Below are 16,419 nucleotides of genomic sequence, written 5' to 3' on the forward strand. Positions count from 1 at the left end.
TTTTGTTTCAACATTGCTCTGACATACGAATAAACACCCTGTAAATAAATTTGTATTGTTTTGTTCATAAAACAGGGTTGTTGCTAGATCAGATACAGTTGTGGCCAGAAGTTAACAATAATTATTTATATTATTAATTAAATTTCCCATTGTATTTTATTAACGTCTATCCAAAACCTAAACCAAACCATCACAGTACTGTAAAAATATTAATTATTGTTTTACAGTGTTACAAAAATGATGCTAAATTGATGGCATATCCGTAGCTGTATCCTATCTAGACTACACCATAAAACAGTAACATGATTAAAATATATAAAATCATGATTTTGTAGTATTTGGACTAGTCGGGATTCGAACCCAAAACAACTTTGTAACACAGATCTGTTGTGCACACGCATAGTCCACTAAGTCATACAAGACACAGTTGCGTCCTTGATCATGCCAGTCAGATGCAGACTCTCCGGGTCTTGAAACGCCTCTGAAATGATCAATGCTTTGAATCGCTTTAGCCACGTGACCAAGGGTTTCGAAACACTTTAGTCACGTGACCTGGGTGTTTCGGATCATGCTTCGGTGCAGTGTTTCGAAACACTTGCGCTTCGGGATCTCGACACTGTGTCGAAACGTCAGTTTCACGTCAGCTATCCTTAATGCCTATATCTGGGCGACATTTCTGTCAATTCGTTAAGTGTGCTCATGTGTGTGTTTGTCTGTGCTCAGGACTGTGAGGAGAGACCACTGGACCCTGTTCTCCTGTCCGATTCCTGCCCTGATTTCTCCTTGTCCTAGCACCACACTCATTCCTTGTAGTTATTTTGACTGTGTCAAATAAACTTTTTTCACTTGCACTTGGATCCTCTCAGAACATTATTTGTTTGAGACAGATTTTACTCAATTAATATTAAATTCATATATTTTTATTATTTTCAGACTGTTCTTTATTTCATGTAGAAAACAGTTAATTACAAAAAAAAGAAAAAACATGACTCCAGCTAGATTTACACAGACTGGGTCACTGTCATTACCATGTCTGCTTCGGGAGAGACTTGGGGTACGAAGAACTGTCTGACTGTCTTGATTTTTGCAAGCTCTGTCATTGTGGGAATGCTGCTCTCCGGAGGCATGTTGTCGCTCGACAGACCCGCATGAGCCACAGAGAACGCTCTCTGACAAATCGTGCAGTTGGCTTGATAACAATTTCTAACACTCTGCAGCCAGGTATCTGTTTCCTCCAACTTTTTGCGGTACTTTTGCAGTCGCTTGCGTTTAAACTTGGTTTAAAAGCATCTGCCATTACTCTCTGTGAAGACTTGACAGGCTCTGCTTAAAAGACACGTCCTTATCACTGGACAAAGACCAATCAAACCAACGATGAAAATCAAAAGTAGGAAATGAGGCATCTTCATAAAATGCGTGTGCATGAAAAGCTACTTAAAAAAAGTTATTCAAAATACGGGACAGAACACGTCCCATATTGATTCAAAACAGAACGCGCAATTTCATTCTCAAATGCGAGACGATTCCGTATTTTAAGTAATGGGTGGCAACCCTACTCGTAGCGCCACTTCACCCTTGTGTATTACTCCGTACACATACAGCAAAGCAGAGGACACTACTGTTTGACAAATATTGCAGCTGTTGGACAACATAATGTACTTTTGAAGCTTTTTTTAGTCAAGAATTGAGTTGTTTAGATTGCAGCTGTGCAGTTTATTCATAAGAAAAGTGCCTATTTTAAAATATTTATAATTTCTGAGACCCAGCATGTCATCTTCCATTATTCTGTCATACTAAGCAAAGACGGTTGACGTCGATCATCCACAAGATGGTGACAAAAGCTGCATATTAGAGGAAGACAATACAGCATAATTTAAAACTACAGCTGAAAAATCTTTATAAAACTGATAAGTGACATTCTAAGTCGATCTCTCTCTTTTGTATGTTGTAGTGCTGTATTTATGCCATATAATTGTAGTGTATTGAGTGTGTGATGGGACTTGCATATCAGGAATGTGTGTTGTGTTGGCAGAAAGTAAGAAGAAATGCCCGCATGTGTTTGGTGTTTTTCCTTATCGCAAACACAACAGCAATCTGGTGGTGGTTGTGCTGCTTTTTTATCGTGATAATTAACTCTGTTCATGCCTGTTCAGCCTTATAATCTTAAAATGTCAGCTGTCAAAAAAATCAGCTTTAGACATTACACTAGAGAATCAGTCAAACACTAGCTCTAAAGTGATGTTGCAACATTCGGATGGTCGGGTCAGAATTTGGCGTCAGCACCATTAAAGCTTGGATCCATAATGTTTTGTATCACAGGTTCAGGTTGGTGGTGGTGGTGTAATGGGGTGGGGGATATTTTCTTGGCACATTTTGGGCCCATTAGTACCAATTGAGCATTGTGTCAACACTACAGTCTACCTGAGTATTGTTGCTTACCATGTCCATCCCTTTATGTATACAGTGTACCCATCTTCCGATGGCTACTTCCAGCAGGATAACGTGCCATTTCATAAAGCACGAATCATCTCAGACTGGTTTCTTGAACATGACAATGAGTTCACTGTCCTCAAATGGCCTCCACAGCCACCAGACCTCAATCCAATAGAGCCCCTATGGGATGTGGTGGAACAGGATATTCATAGATGTGTGTGTGTGTGTGTATATATATATATATATATATATATATATATATATATATATATATATATATATATATATATATATATATATATATATATATATATACACTCACACACTGTACTATATCAATGCACTAATTCATTAACAGATGGGAATATCTCAGATGTGGACATTATGTGGTGTGATGAGGAAGGTGAAGATAAAGTGTGTTATAAACAAGGTGCAATTTATAAAACCAAATCCTCAAAATAAAATAAAAATATCAGTCTTAACGTTTGTAATTTAAAAAATAAATTTCATGATTATACCAGCAAAATTGTATGTTTTATTATTAATATATATATATTGTATTTTAAGTTGGTATAGTGTTCAGGAAGTACTGAACTGTTCTGACCTGATGTCCAATCAAAAAATTGAAATGGACGCAAAATATACGGTATATACTTAAAGGGTGTTGAATTTGTAATATTATATTTATAGGATCCTCAACAACTGTGAAAACATACTTTTACATTTTTCGGAAACTTGAAACATAATTCGGGGCTAAACCCAAGGTAATTGGCGGCTTATTCATATTAGATGACGGCGCGAAGATGCGGGAGAGCGATAGATTCAGAGTATGCATTTATATTTGATATTAAACATCCTTCTGTACAGATGTATCTACAAATCAAACCATGTCAGGCTCTTAGTCAATAATCTTTCAGATCTTAATTGAATCTCTTCTATTAAAATTGCAGTGACCCATAAAATAATCAATTTAAATGAAACACAGATTTCTCTCTTTTTATTATCGTCAGATCTTGCGTTTCGTGACATGAATTATGAAAAGTGCTGCATAAAAAAAAAGGCATTTTAAAACGTCTAGGGGAATTTAAACATGCATGACACTCCTGGTCATAAGCTTGATGCACTTGTGTGGACAGGGAAAAAAATCTGCCTGTTTTAGATTTGAGTGTACCAACAAATGTGCTTAATTTGAATATGATGAATATGAAGTGACGTTAATGTAAGACAATTCTTTGTTTTTCTCAAAAACAGCAATTCAAACTGTTTTAAAAGCTTGTTTGGCAATGTAGCTGCGCATGTGTTGCTAAAACTTCAGCATCCAACATCTGTGGAAAGCTATTTTCACATCAATAAATTGATGAATGAATGAACGAATAAAAGAAATGAGGATTTCTCACAATGTGAAGTTTATTTATAAACAAATTTCGAAAGGAGCACGTGCTTATGATTGTTCACAGCTGTTCCAACTTTAGCTAATGACTAATTATCCTATCAGACGATCCTTAACTAGGCGAAGCAGTGTTGCAGTAGGTAGTGTCGCCTCACAGCAAGAAGGTCGCTGGTTCAAGCCTCGGCTCAGTTGGTGTTTCTGTGTGGAGTTTGCATGTTCTCCCTGCGTTCACGTGGGTTTCTTATGGGTGCTCCGGTTTCCCCCACAGTCCAAAGACATGCGGTACAGGTGAATTGGGTAGGCTAAATTGTCCGTAGAGTATGAATGTGTGTGTGGATGTTTCCCAGGTATGGGTTGCAGCTGGAAGGGCATCCGCTGTGTAAAAACTTGCTGGATAAGTTGGCGGTTCATTCCGTTGTAGCGACTGTGGATTAATAAAGTAACTAAGCCGACAAGAAAATGAATGAAGAACGATCCTTAACTCACTATAAACAACCAGACTTTTCTCATCTCAATAGCTTCGTCTTGAAGAAACCCCCCCACCCAACCCTACTTTCCTTCCTTTCAAACGGGCGACACGGTGGCCAGTGATTAGCGCTGTTGCCTCACAGCAAGAACTTCCCTGGTTTAATTCCTTTCTAAACCAGGCGACATTTCTGTGTGGAGTTTTGCTCATTCTCCAGTGATCGCGTGGGTTTTCCCCGGGTTCTCCGGTTTCCTCCCACAGTTCAAAAACAAGCACCCTAAACAATTAATCCAAAATATTTTAGCCAAACTCTGAGTACACCTTCTCAGCATCCATATCCGACACTTAGCTACAATAAGCAGGAGGGGGAGTCATCGAGATCTACCTGAGCTCAAACTCCCCTCTCGCCTTGCAAAGGGAGGAAGCCCTGGGCTTGAGGATCCCTGTGCAGGGCATGACTCCTATGAACAACAGAACGTTTAACTGCTCTCAGTCTCTGGATGACGGGGCTTAGCGGGGGGTCCATTGTGGAAATAACACCAAAAATAAATTTCCAATTTAAATCAAGAACACATGTTTGTTTTCGAGTACTCGAGTACTTTCAGGAAGACTTGGAACCCTGTTTGTACTACTGAACTTGTATAAATTCCTCCAAATTAGCTACTAAAATGACAACATGTAAAACGGAAACATATCCTCATGAGATCGGGCTGGTCTGTGTGCGTGGACAGCTCTTGCTAAGAATACCTTGACCTGAAGTGGACATGACAAGTAAACAAAAGCCAGCATATTGAAGAAACCGGACACTGTAAATCTTGACAACATGGTGGTTTTTACACGTCCTCCGGTCATCCGCTCTCCATCTGTCAGTGTTTTGTGGAGCTCTTCTGGAGGTGGAAAACTGTGAAGTCTTCCAGTCCCAGAGTGCCTGCAGACTTGATGTCTGATCACAGCCGCTCGCTCGCTTTTGTCAAACCCTGTCAAGCCTCGCCAAGCTTTGTATGAACTTCCTTCATGTGTCTGCATGTGGAAAGGGAGAGAGAGAGAAAGATCCTATTTTGGAATTTGCGTGTTAAAGAGGATTGTGGGTGTGCGGGAGATACTAAAAATGCTCAGGAGTGAGTTACCATTTCCCTTCAGTCAATGAGATAATGAGAGGGGGAACTAGAAGCAGAGCAGGGGTGGAGAAGACAAAAGAGCCAGCAAAACTTTGATGAGAGAGAAAGAGTTACGTATAAGGTGGCAAAACAGACAAGAGGAGGAACAAAAGTGGAAGCCATGTATCACAATTAAGCTTCTTGTTTCAGAATTGTGACAAACTCTTATCTCATAATTGAATTTTTATCTCATATTGACTTGGTCTCAAGATTTCGACTGGCTCATTTTATTAACTTCATTGACTTTTTTCATCTCATAAATCAAAGCTTGTTTCTGTCAGGTTTGATATAAAAAATCATGCTCTCGAGTCGAAATGATGTCATAATTTCTACTTTTTTATTTATGAAACAATTATGATGTAAAAACTGGAAATTATGATTTATAAATTGAAATTATGACTTGAATCGAAATTAAAGTCAAAACTGTGAGATAAAAAGTAAAAATTTTGACTTAAAAGCCCAAATTAAGACTTACACAATCAAAATTATGTCAAAGTCAAACTGGATATGGTTTATTAAATCAAAATTATACCTTAAATCGAAATAATGACTAAATCAAAATTGTGACATTTCAAGCTGTAAAAATGTTATTGTTGACATTGACATTTTTAAAATTAAAGGCTCGTAGACACAACGCTTTTCATTTGCGTTTTTCTTCAGTGTTCATTTTTCCGGATTCAAACCGAATCGATTTTCACTGCCGTCAAGCAGAAGAGTGTGCAAAATCACTCCTTGACTTTAGATGGCGCAACACAACTTTAAGCTTCTGACACCTGCTTGTAACACAGAAGAAGACAAAGTTGACACGCTGGTTGTTATGGATGGTTCAAGTAGAAGCTCCAGCTCTAGTGATGAAGAAATTATTATTTTTCACCAGAGCAATAATCAGCTCCACGTTCATATCGTCTTTGGGCATCTTCTTCAATGTTCGCTCGAATTGACAGTTTTGCGCTTGAGCACCTCCAAATGCTGTTGACTGTAACTTCAGCAGCTCCGTGCACGTGAACAAAAGTGCCAGTCTGATTGGTGGAGAATTTTTTTTAAAATTACACTTTTGCACCTGGCGTTTTGTGCGTTGGTGTGTCACGTGGCGTTAAGTGTTGATGGAAAATGCGAGCAAAAAACGTCTCTGTGTGCATAGGCTTTAAGATTAAGTCATAAATTAAGTAATAATTTAAAATTTTTTCTTTTATTTCACTATTTTTAAGTTGTTCTTTCCTTTATCTGACTTTATCTCTTAATCGTGACAATCTTAAACTTGACTTACTGAAGGTTTAATTATGAATGTTATCACTTTTCTGTTATCTCACAATTGATTATTTATTTGACTCATTCTTTCACCAGGGTTTCTGCAGATATTACAGTGTCAAATTTAAGACTGTTTAAAGACCTTTTTAGGACCATTAAGTATTAAATTTAAGACCTATAACACAATATCAAAAACACGCATACACATAAAGAGAAAATGCAAAAATCACAAAATTAGTGGGAAAAAAATGTATTTAAGTTGAACAGTTCTGAAGACAGGTAAGATGAATCATTGAACTACAGGAAAAAACAAACATCTGTAGGCTGATTTATTGTATTTATGCATCGCACACCTTCGCCGACTGCGTGAGCACCTTAAACGGACGAGGCTCTTTAAAATGACAGGGCGGTCAAAGGAAAGCCACCGCAAAGTCAGACGGAGAAACAGAGAAGTAGAAAGTTTCATCATATCATTAATATTGTTTAAGATTTTTAAACAAATTATTTATTTATTTTTTATTTATTATAGGGATTATAAAGATTTTTTTAAACCATTCGAGATGTTTAATTCAAACTTTGATGCATCACTTGCTTTTGTTCGAATCTCAGACAGTTCTACCTTTTAAAAGTTTAATATTAATGTCTACAGAACATGGGTTACTCTACAATTATATATTTTTTTTTATTATGGAAAGAATAAAAGCAACAAAAAAGTACACTTACTAAAAATACTCACAATATTTATATTTAGCCCAATCAACAATTCACACATCACTGGTTGGATAGTAGGCGAAGCAGGGGCGCAGTAGGTAGTGCTGTCGCCTCACAGCTAGAAGGTCGCTGGGTCGAGCTTCGGCTCAGTTGGTGTTTCTGTGTGGAAATGTTCATGTTCTCCCAGCGTTTGCGTGGGTTTCCTCTGGATGCTCCGGTTTCCCCCACAGTCCAAAGACATGAAGTACAGGTGAATTGGGTAGGTTAAATTGTACGTAGTGTATGATTGTGTGTGTGGATGTTTCCCAGAGATGGGTTGCAGCTGGAAGGGCATCCGCTGCATAAAAACTTGCTGGATAAGTTGGCGGTTCATTCCGCTGTGGCGACCCCGGATTAATAAAAGGACAAAGCCGACGATAAAATGAATGAATGAATGCTTGGTTAGTTTCTGTCCTCTTAATAGCTTATAACTTAAAAGTTATAATAACTTATAAGCTAAAAAGGCTATAACGGTCCAGCATTCTTGACCATTATCACCAATAAAGCCTACAGGGCATCAGTATGTTGTAAACAGTATATTGTAAATAGGCTCAACAATTTTTTCCAGTTATCAAAGAAATAATGTGTTTTTTTTTTATAGTTTTGTAACTATTTTAAATTTAAAACTGTAATATATATATCAGTGTAAAACTTAAAACAAAAACGTTCTTCCTTTCCCACTGCTGTTGCAATTTCTAGCCAAGAATTATTGTTCATCTGGTTCTCCCTATGATCACGCATGAACGGATTATAAAGGTGTCTGTACAGTCCATACAGTCGTACCTGTTACAGACTAAATCTCTTCAAAGTAATTAGTATTCAACTCAAATGAACTGCGGTGCTGCATGGTCTGTTCGCTCAATTCTCAAAAAATGTTGTGCACTCCACCAGCCGAAATCATGGCGCGTGCACCCAAAGCGACCCTTTGCAAACACCGCGACGACGCCACATTGCCAGTTCGCGAGTTCAGTAAAAGAAAGCTGATTGGCTATTGCATGTTGGTCTCATTTGTAGTTGTAAGACTGCAAATTACATTTGGACTAATAAAATAAAGAACACCACGAAAACCAAGCAACAACAACAAAAAAGAATTGAAATGAGCATTAGATGTAGCGTTACATGGACATGGGAAAAATAAGACCTGTGCAAAAATATTTAAGACCTAGAACAGCGAATTCAAGACTTTTTATGGCCTAAAATTTCGATTTTTAAATTGTATATGTTTTAAGACCCCGCGGAAACCCTGTTTGACTGTCATGCTTGATTTTATTTCTCATAGTTTGGACTTTTATCGCATTTTAATTTTGACAATATCAAACTTTAATTTTTTTTATCTAAAATGTCAGACTCTTTTTTTTTTTTTTTTTTTTTTTTTTTTTTTTTAGGTGGGGTGGGGGGGCTCTCTGTATGAAAGAATCAGAAAAAGTGAGCATGTAAACAGTCAATTATGAGATAAAAAAAAAAAGTCAAGTTTGGGTGAAGACAAAAAATGAGCAAAACTTTGATGATGGGGAAAAGAGCAGCACACAGGGTGGCAAACAAGAAAAAAGTGAAATCGGTGACTGGAGGACAAGAGAGAGGATGAAAGAAGAGGTGCCCGCTGGTCAGATGATGCAATTTAACAACAGTCATGTGGCATTTTCCGCCAGCTGCCTAAAATACACCAGGTAAACAGATACAATCAAACTGTCCGAAAATCAATTACTTTAGTGGGATTGCTCTTGCTTTGGGTGTCTGGAGGTCCCGGAAGAAGCAGGAAGACCCTTTTTAGAGTGATATCCTGCCAGCGCTGACCTTTCTCACAAAGGCCACTTCCAAGTGAAGTGCAAATCACTGAGGTGAGCCTTTATTTACATGGAAATCATTTCATCTCTTCAGACCTCAGTACTTACAGTCGTCCCCAATGTCATCTTAATTAGAGCCTAATACATTAATACACAGACATTTGAGTCATGATTCACCTAGAAAATAAAATTATTATATATTACTTACGGAGGCGCAGTAGCTAGTGCTGTCATATAAAATCATATTTTGCTCACATTTAATGTATATTTTATTATTAATAATAATATTAATGTAATGGATTAAATCATATTTTAATATTGTAATATTTTAATATTCTAATAATCTTAGTCAGTTTTATTATAAAATGAAACCATTTTAATTATGTTTTATATATACAGTTAAAGACAGAATTATTAGCCCCCCTGAATTATTAGAACCCCTGTTTATTTTTTCCCCTATTTCTGTTCAACAGAGAGTAGATTTCTTCAACACATTTCTAAACATTTTAGTTTTAATAACTCATCTCTAATAACTGATTTATTTTATTTTTGCCATGATGACAGTAAATATTATTTTACTAGATATTTTTAAGACACTACTATGCAGCTTAAAGTGACATTTAAAGGCATAACTAGGTGAATTAGGTTAACTAGGCAGGTTAGGGTGATTAGGCAAGTTATTGTATAATGATGGTTTGTTCTGTAGATTATCAAAAAAAAAATTAGCTTAAAGGGGCTAATAATTTTGTTCCTAAAATGGTGTTTAAAAAATTAATAACTGCTTTTATTTTAGCCGAAATAAAACAAATAAGACTTTCTCCAGAAGAAAAAACATTATCAGACATGCTGTGTAAATGTCCTTGCTCTGTTAAATATAATATAGGAAATATAAAAAAAAAAGCAACAAAAATTCAAAGGGGGGCTAATAATTCTGACTACAACTGTAGGTACTACAACAACATTATTACTATGGGGTATATGCCGAAGCATGCTAATAGGACTTTTAATTTGCCAGTGACCTGGGTTAAGCGCTTCCAGCAAATTGAATGCCATTGCAAAATCCGGTGCGTTCAAGGTCTGTTTTCTTTAAAAATCAGCGATCTCCACTGGCTGAGTGATATCCGATTTAAAGTGTGTCTCAGATTGTACAAGAAGCACTGCATTAAATTACATTTCCCCCGTCATGTCTTTATAATATGAGCATTTATTTTACCCCAGTATATTTAATGGAGCTTCTGCGTTAGCCTGCCGATTCTGACGGGCGCGTGCGAGTAAACAGCTTTTTGTCTCATTTTACGCTTGAGCAACTAAATAAATGCTAAACTTTATTTAACTGAATGTATTTTATTGCCATTACAACATTGATGCTGTATAAGGAAACGTATAAAATGGGAAAAAGTTCACAATAACAGGTCACCGGAAGTTTATCAGCATGGGAACTGCACTAGCTCGGCATATACCCTATTAACAGTATTGATTTATTATTAACACTAATAATAATAATAATGTAGTTGTACCTATATAAAGCATATAAATATTTTATTTTATATTATATGACTTTGATTTATTTATTTATATTTTGATTTATATATTTTAGATTTATTTGACTTTGAAGTCATATGACTTGTATTAATTTTGTTTGCTTCGCTAGATTTTGTTGGCAATTGCTGTGTTCTCGTTTTCTCTTTGAGAGATTGATTTATTAGATAAACTTGTGCTGCTCAGTTTATTGTCTAGTGAGAATTTGAACGATCTTTATGAGAATTGGATCATCTGAGATCTTGTTTAGCTAATGGCTAACAGTGTGTACTATACGAGAATTCTAGTAATGTGAGCAGCTTAGTATAATTATTTGTTAGTTAGTTAATGGAGGTGTTGCCACATGTGTTATTATGTTTAGGAGTTATGAAGTTTAGTTAAGCTACGTGCCGAAGATTACGGTTTTGTTTCTGCATTTTTCTTTGGTTAGCTAGTTTAGTGGGTTGGGGTTTAGTTAGATCGTTTTGTTATATCTATTTCTTTGCTTTGGCAACTCTCCTGTTTTCTTTATTTAATTTGATTATTTAAAATTACATTTACATTACATTATCCTATTCATTGTTTGACATTCTCTGTTTAATAAATACTTACTTTTTGCTTCATTTATAAAGCGGTTGTGTCTTCTCATTCAACCAGCATCAGTAGACTCTGATTGTTACGTTTCATCCATTTAATGACTTAACATCTTAAACACGTAACACTATAATTGCAGTTTTTTTTTCAGTCGCTTTGGTGCATTTCTCACTACACTATTTACATTTGCACAACAGTTAATGCATTTCTCAAAACAATTAGTGCAAACTGCAAAACCTAGCTGAAAACCTGCAAAAGCGCCTCACATGCTCAAAATGGATAGATTCATTCAGCAAGTATTGATGTCAATCAAACTGTCAGTATTGTCAAAATGAAAAGTCCTGACACCATTGTTTATGAACAAGATAGTCAAATGTTTTCATTATGACAGTTTACTCTGCACATTTTTTTCAATGCAAAAAAGTCAGATTTGACACTTCCTGAAAATGCTTAAGACAGCACTGTATTCTATTTGCACAGCCAACTGAAAACTACAGTAAAGTCAGACATCACTGCATTTAGTGAGGAATCTGAGTACAAGACACCGGATATGTATGTATCACATTTTTACTGCATTTGCTCTTTGCAATCCTAATTTACTCACAGCATTGTGCAAAAGAATAAACACACCCTCATTTACAACAAACATAAACTCCTTTAGGTAGAGCTGTGCACAACTGTACACAATATTCCAGTACATATTGGAACTGAGCCTACAACATACACAGGTCTGTAAATCATTGATCAAATTGTTTAATTTTAAAGACATTTTCAGGAAAATAAAGATTTAAATTTGTTTTATAAAATTTGTTTGACAGATTTTGACAGCAAGTTCACCATTTTTGTATGTAATGACTCAAGTAATGAAATGAGGATTGTTAGTTTTATATAGAATGACTATTCAGCATTTACAAGTTTAGTTCATTTTGACTGACATGACAGAAGCAGATGATAATGCTCTAAACAGCAGAGAGTTGTATGAAAGCAATTGATGCTTGTCCAAAAGCATTCGCAATTTGTTGAAAAGAATGAGAAACTGCTACTAGGATGTGCCCAAATGACTAATTGTTTTGAGAAATGCATTAACTGTTGTGCAAATGTAAAAAGTGTAGTGAGAAATGCACCAAAGCGACTGAGAAAAACTGTAAAATAAGATTTAATGAATTATTATTAAAATAATAATAATAATAGTAATGATAAAAATAATGATTATAAGTTGATAATGGTAATGATATAAAATCTCTTACATTACTTAAATGCATTATGTGTGTGAATTCATAAACGGTTGAAGTCATAATTATTACCCCCCCCCTCCTCCCCTTTTTTTTTTTTCGAAGCAAGGAAATTTTCACAGTATGTCTCATAATATTTTTTCTTCTGGAGAAAGTCTTATTTGTTTTATTTCAGCAAGAATAAAAGCAGTTTTTCATTTTTTAAACACTATTTTAAGGTCAAAATTATTACCCCTTTAAGCTTTATTTTTGATTGATAATCTACAGAACAAACCATCATTATACAATAACTTGCCTAATTACCCTAACCTGCCTAGTTAACCTAATTAACCTAGTTAGACCTTTAAATGTCACTTTAAGCTGTATAGAAGTGTCTTGAAAAATATCTAGTCAAATATTACTTACTGTCATCATGGGAAAGATAAAATAAATCAGTTATTAGAGATGAGTTATTAAAACTATTATGTTTAGAAATGAGTTGAGAAAATATCTCTGTTAAACAGAAATTGCGGGAAAAGTAAACGGGGGTTAATAATTCTGACTTCAACTGTATATATTTATCGTTGAAATACTGATGTGAGACAGACAGTAAAACAGCAGTGCACTGAAGCACAGTTATAAACACACAGGACTGCATCAAAGCAGACAGTGTCAGACAAAACACAGCAAGTAGAACGGCATCGCTTGAATGCATTAGCAGGCTCTGTAGAAGAAAGAAAAGTCATTACTCCTCGCTGACGTAACGCTGAAGAATAATCTGTGCCTGGGCTCAGCGGGAAGGGCAGGAGACAACGCTTTATTTTCTCCCGGCAGCGGGGAAGATAAATGTCTCACTGTGCTTCTTTGAACACCACGTTACAATAAATGAGGGTTTAAAGGAGCTTCAATATTACAGGAAGGAATTGGCCATTATGGAACGATTTTACAACTATGTTCTACTCATCCGATGAATCCAGAGCGAATCCAAAGACTGCCAGATCAGATGTGGAGATCTCCCACTGCTCGCATCCACTGAACCAGCAACTGAACCTGATCAGTTATCTTCAGTAAATCAGAAATACACCATTACATATTAAACATCCATTATTAGACTGACTTATATCAATACGCAATAGGAAAGCTAGATTTCTATTGGAAGTGGTGTTAGTGAGGCCAGCAGGGGGCACTCAACCTGCGATCTGTTTGCGTCCTAATGCCCCAGTATAGTGAAGGGAACACCATACTGTCATTCAGATGAGATGTTAAACCGAGGTCCTGACTCTCTGTGGTCATTAAAAATCCTATGGAAATGGGAAAATGTCCTTGCCCTGTTAAACATCATTTGGGAAATATTTAAAAAATTATAATAATTCAAAGAGGGGGCTAATAATTCTGACCTCAACTGTTTATTAATTCATATATTGGGATTTGGGAGAAAAAGCTACTAAAATAACTTGCTCTTAAATGTGCTCAATTTCATTTTAAGTTTATAATGCAAGGGTCCATCTATTAGTGCTGTGATGGAACTAACAGCATGGGTGAAGGTTAAATGCATGTAAGCCTTTTAGCACATGTGAAAATAATTATTTGTATTCATTAAAATTTATTTTAATTTGTTTCCAGCTCCGAATTTTAATCTGACTCCAATTTATAATCGTTTTTGATTTAAATTCATCTAATTCAAACTCATTACCTTATAGGTTTGATTAACCTAATAAATCCTTATTTTCAATTAATGGTTCATCGTTTAACCGAAGTCGCTTAGAGTCAGTATGCTGGCCAGTTTCATCTGCTCACGGACACATTCTCGCCAGTTCCGATTATTAGCAGATAAGCTAATTTCCTTTAAGTAGTAATAGGCCGCCCCATGCTTGCACATACTTGAAGAAAGATTTAGCCCCTAGATTATATCATACTAAGTCAGTGATTGTCAGGAATCATCCGGTCTCTAATGCTGTGCCCTTGCTCCATCCATTGAGCCTGAATGTATGACTAATCCTGGTCGTAGGCTGCAGAAACATCAGCCTAAAAAATCTACTAGTTTTAAATGATTTCAGGAGATATTAGAGTTATACAAGAATTTTACATTTATTTGTCAGGCAAAGATTTTCTATTCGGATTTTCTATTCCACTTCACATGATTAAACAAATTACAGCAATCTAGATTGTACAACATCAATTATTAGAGATATATTTAAGTTAGAGATGAATACATAACCATATAGAAGTACATTGCAGCATATAAGTCCTATTATCATTATTATTATGATTATTTTTATTATCATTATTATTCCTACCATTATCATTATTATTATCGTTATTATGATAATAATTATCATCATTATTATTATTATTATAATCATTATCTTTATTATTATCATCATTATTATTATAATCATTATTATTGTTATAATCATTATCATTATTCTTATCATTATTATTATAATCATTATAATTATTATTACTATTATTATTATTATTATCATTATTATAATCATTATCATTATTATTGTCATTATTATTATAATCATTATTATTATTATTATTATTATTATTATTATTATCATTATTATTATTATTATCATTATTATCAGTATTATTATTATTATCATTATTATTATTATTATTATTACTATTATTATCATTATCATTATTATTATTATAATTATTATTATTATCATTATTATTATTATTATTATTATTATTATTATTATTATTATTATCATTATTATTATTATTATTATCATTATCATTATTATTATCATTATTATCGTTATCGTTTTTATTATTATTATCATCATTATTATTAGTATTGTTATCATTATTATTATTATTTTTATCGTTATCATTATTATTAATATTATCATTATTATTATTATTATCATTATTATTATCATTATTATCTTTATCGTTATCATTATTATTATCATTATTATTATACATAACATCAAATTTTAAATTTCTAATAATCTGAGTTTTATTATAAAATAAAACCATTTTACAGATTATTGCTTTCATACTTTTCCAAGTACACTATAACAAGCTAGTAAGTAAAAGTTGAAGCCGGTTCATTGTGTTGCCATCCTGCTTGACAGACTGTAATCCAGGAGCCTCTCGAACTTCCAGAAGGTCATGATCCGGACACTTGTTGGACAGACTCTGAGCCCGCTTCATTGGCAGGTTGGTTTTGATGGATTGGATGAGTCAAAGCACAGCTGGATCCGAAGAGCCAAACATGTCCTCCTCTTCATGATGGACTCTTATTCGCCCACTTCATCTGTCAAGGTTACCTCACACAGATCAGATTTGTGTTGTACCTGTTTTGCTTATTCATTTCAGATAATTAATGCTTTCCACAACACAACAATGATAAATCGATGCCCGTTGTTTCTCCAAGCATAATGACAGAGAGATTTAACCTACTCCTGCATGCTGAAAAAGTAAAAGAAGTAAACAATAAAAATGCAATATAGCCTATAATGATGTACAAGAGACCACGATATAAGCAAATCACACGAGTAGCAGTGTGCTATGGCTGTATATCAGCACTGGTGGGAGGCGTGCATTGGCACAAGGCCTAATATACAGCCATAGCACACTGCTACGAGTGTGATATTGCGTTTATACAACAGTTCAACGGCACAATCATGTACATAAAAAAGAAAATCAAACACAGAGAGTCTAAAACCCTTTTGTATTAGGAACTACTTTCTTCCGCCATTCATTCACATCTGCAGCTGACATCAGAACAACAGAAGCTGTTACTAATTCACCAACGTCACTTTAGAGCTAGTGTCTGAATGATTCTCTATACTGTAATGTGAAGTGGCGCTTTTGGTGTGTAACCCCCTTATGGTGTTGACAAAAC

At 35.0% G+C, this 16,419-nt stretch overlaps 1 protein-coding gene and 1 long non-coding RNA gene across 3 annotated transcripts in view; one reads left to right on the forward strand and one right to left on the reverse strand.

The window, feature by feature from the left end:
* The window catches only part of LOC141378800 (uncharacterized), a 100,356-nt gene extending 99,506 nt beyond the window's left edge, over positions 1-850 (forward strand). Inside the window, exon 9 of the long non-coding RNA XR_015514665.1 lies at positions 724-850. This is a non-coding gene — a long non-coding RNA (uncharacterized LOC141378800). The remainder of the gene's footprint in view (positions 1-723) is intronic.
* golim4a (golgi integral membrane protein 4a) overlaps positions 1-16,419 on the reverse strand; it is an 836,478-nt gene that overhangs the window by 22,422 nt on the left and 797,637 nt on the right. The gene's annotated exons all lie outside the window — the stretch shown is intronic.

The sequence above is a fragment of the Danio rerio genome, chromosome 18 (assembly GCF_052040795.2).
Source record: "Danio rerio strain M-AB ecotype USA chromosome 18, GRCz13ab, whole genome shotgun sequence".
NCBI lineage: Eukaryota > Metazoa > Chordata > Actinopteri > Cypriniformes > Danionidae > Danio > Danio rerio.